General features: G+C 44.0%; 1 pseudogene; it reads right to left on the bottom strand.

Moving 5' to 3' along the window:
* Nucleotides 1–2,463: 2,463 nt before the first annotated feature.
* On the bottom strand, nucleotides 2,464–3,023 carry Rps15-ps3 (ribosomal protein S15, pseudogene 3; annotated as a pseudogene).
* Nucleotides 3,024–3,281: the final 258 nt, after the last annotated feature.

Below are 3,281 nucleotides of genomic sequence, written 5' to 3' on the forward strand. Positions count from 1 at the left end.
ACAACCTGTTCCATTCCTTGTTAGCAGCTTTCCTCAACAGATATCCCACAGCTCTGGCAACTTGAACATCCTGGGTTTTCCAAGGCAATTTCAATGTCACAATGTTTGGGAACCACACATGATCTTCTGAGTTCCTCCAAAGGGCTGGTGTCACGTCTCCAGCTATGCCCTCTGTGCACTCTGGTTGACTTTACTCCACTGTTGCAGCTGTTCTTGGTGATCATCCCATGGTACTGGCATCTCCAGTACTCTGGAGTCTTCTGCTGCAACTAGGCCTCACCAATAAGCCTCTCATAGGCACTTGGCACCTTCACCAATGGCCTTCTATGTCCTTTCACAGTGCCAAAACTCAGCTGCTCTCCTTTATACTTTCAAAACCTGGGTGCCTCTTACACATTCCCAAATCCAGCTGCACTCATGCTACAATCTTAGCTGTCTCTGGAACAGCTTCAGCAAAATGTGAAATTCAGCATTTCAGGTTTTCCCATCTCTAATCAATGAGCTCCCTGCCTGATTCTCTGAATTCAGTGGTCGCCAACCTTCCTAATGCTACAACCCTTTAACACTGTTCCTCATGTTGTGGTGACTCCCACCCATAAAATTATTTCCTTGCTATTTCGTGCTCTCAGAAGAGGTCCATCTAACCAGCATCAATTGTCCCAGTGGTGCTTTCTATTTTTAACTCTAAAGCCAGATCCCCATGTCCAAAGCTGCCGAGTTATTGTGCTTGCTGGGGCTGGCACATACCCTACACAAACATTCTATTACCAGCTCTTCTCCAACTCCCTCACTGCCTAAGCTTGGCTGTCCTGGACCTTACTCTGTAGATTGACCTTGATTTGCTTGGCACTGTCTCTTGAATGTTGGGATTAAAGGCATGTACCACCACACCTGGATTTAAGCTGGTAGCTTTGTTGTAAAACATCATCAAATAGGGTGGATCCTATGTAAGACATCATCAAAGCAGGCTCCCCTGAAAGACATTAACAACAAAAACATTGGCTCCCTTGCTACATGTCATTAAACAGGGATTTTCTTCTGGAAGACATCGGGGAAGGTCAGGAGCCTTCCTTTAATACATCATGGGAGCAGTGCCTTACTCTCCTGCTATTGTCATAAAAAGGGACTCCCCTATGAAGCTGTCTTCAGAGGAAAAAGGCCAACCTTGAAGATGCCATCTGAAAGGATGGACCCTCTGAAAGAGGTCATCAGAAGAGGGTGGGCCAGCCTTTAAGACATCAACAAAAAAGGCTATTGTCTCTACCACAAGACATAGTCAAACAGGGAAGCCCCTGCAGAAGTTATCATTAGAGGTCATCATAGTATGGGAGCAGCTAGCTGTATTGGAAGACACATAAAACAGAATGGTTCCTCCATCAGAAATCGTCAAAGGAGTGAGGGCCTTTAGAAGCCAAAGAGTTCAGTGTCTGTGTCTGCCGCAAGATGTCATCAAACAGTGTAGGCCCTCTACAAGATCTATTTGGATGCCCACTGCAAGATAGCCAGCCGTGCTACAAGAGTTCAACAATGAGACTGGCCCAATTTCAGAACTTCATATTAAGTGTATAGGAACCTGAACTCATAAAAAACACTTAATGGAAAAATTTTCAGGGATTTTTTGAGACAAGGTCTGACCTGGAAATTATTATGAAGCAGATGATGACTTAGAACTTCTAATTCTCCTACCTCTACCTCCAACACGATTGGCTCAGAGTGTCTTCAAAATGATGTACAGTACTTATGAGTAGCTCTGCTATTAGCTTTCTTCTTCGGAGCAAGTAGCTTCCCCCTTTCCTGGCCTTCAGCAAAATGTGAAATTTAACATTTCAAGTTTTCCCAACTGTAAACAATGAGCTCCCTGCCAGATTCTCCGAATTCAGTGGTTCTCCACCTTCCTAATGCTGCAATCCTTTAACGGTGTTCCTCATGTTGTGGTGACCCCCAACCATAAAACTATTTCCTTGCTACTTCAGAACTGTAATTTTGCTACTGCTATAAATCGTCATGTAAAAAATATCTGTTTTCCAATGGTCTTTTGGGGGTTGCAACCCACAAGCTGAGTACATAATTACAACTTTTCCCTGCTGTTTACGAGCCTCTGCTTAATTTCACTCACTTCCACTAGAGGGTGACCAGGGAAAGGAGATGAGGCTCAAACCAAATTCTTGTGTTTGTGGCAGTCAGTCTTAGAAAGGGGAAAAAGAAAGTAAGCTAAAGAAATTGATGCCACATGGAGGACAAAATGAAGTCGAGATTTCTGATTGCTGTTGGCTTTTATTTGTATTAAAGCTCTGATCATGTATTAACCAAAGAAAATATGAGAGGTGTTTTACATAATTTCTTTTTAATGAAAATATAGAAAGTGTACACACACACATATGGAATATATTAAACCAATACATTTATAAATCCAGTCTTTACTAAGCCTTGATATCCACGTGGATGTCCCATTCTCTTTATTAAAATGAATTGAAAATTCCTATTAGAAACTTCAACACACACACCCAGACACACACGCACACACACACACCATTTAATCAGCACAGAAATTTCTGACACTCTAGACAACTTTCTTTTTTCTTTTTCAATTCCTAAAAAATGAGTATTGGCCTCAGCTACTGGAGGGGGATGAATTGGGAGGAGTGGCCGGCGTGCTTCAGGGGCTTGTAGGTGATGGAGGACTTGCCCAGGGAGTGGTTGATCATCTCTGGTTTGATCTCCACCTGGTTGAAGGTCTTGACATTATACACACCCACCATGCTGCTGGCTCTCTCAGGCAGAATGATCATGTCCCTCAGGTGGGTCTTCATCACTTCGGGCTTCTCCATGGGTGACGCTTCCTTCTTGAGCCCTTGAGCTTTGAGTGCTGCTTCTGCTGCAGGCCAAGGTTCAGGCGCCGCCTCTGGCGGGTGCTGTACAACTGCAGCAGCTGCTCATAGGATATGTCCAGCAGTTGGTTGAGTCACGCCGAGGTAGGTGAATTTGCGGAAGGTCCACTTCCTCTTCTGCTCCACTTCAGCCATCTTGGCTGCTGCTATGAAAAGGAAATACAGGCAGCATCTGCTCTAGACTTTCCTTTTTTTTTTTTTTTTTTTGCTATTGGAAATTTTTTAATTTGCATTTCAAATGTTATTCTCTTTCCCAGTTTTCTGTCCATAAACCCCCTATCTCATCACCCCTCCCCATTCTTCTATGAGGGTGTTCCCCCATCCACCCACCCTTTCCTGTCTCCCCACCCTGACATTCTCCTACACTGGGGTATCGAGCATTGGCAGGACAAA

Source organism: Rattus norvegicus, chromosome X (genome assembly GCF_036323735.1).
Source record: "Rattus norvegicus strain BN/NHsdMcwi chromosome X, GRCr8, whole genome shotgun sequence".
NCBI classification, from domain to species: Eukaryota; Metazoa; Chordata; class Mammalia; order Rodentia; family Muridae; genus Rattus; species Rattus norvegicus.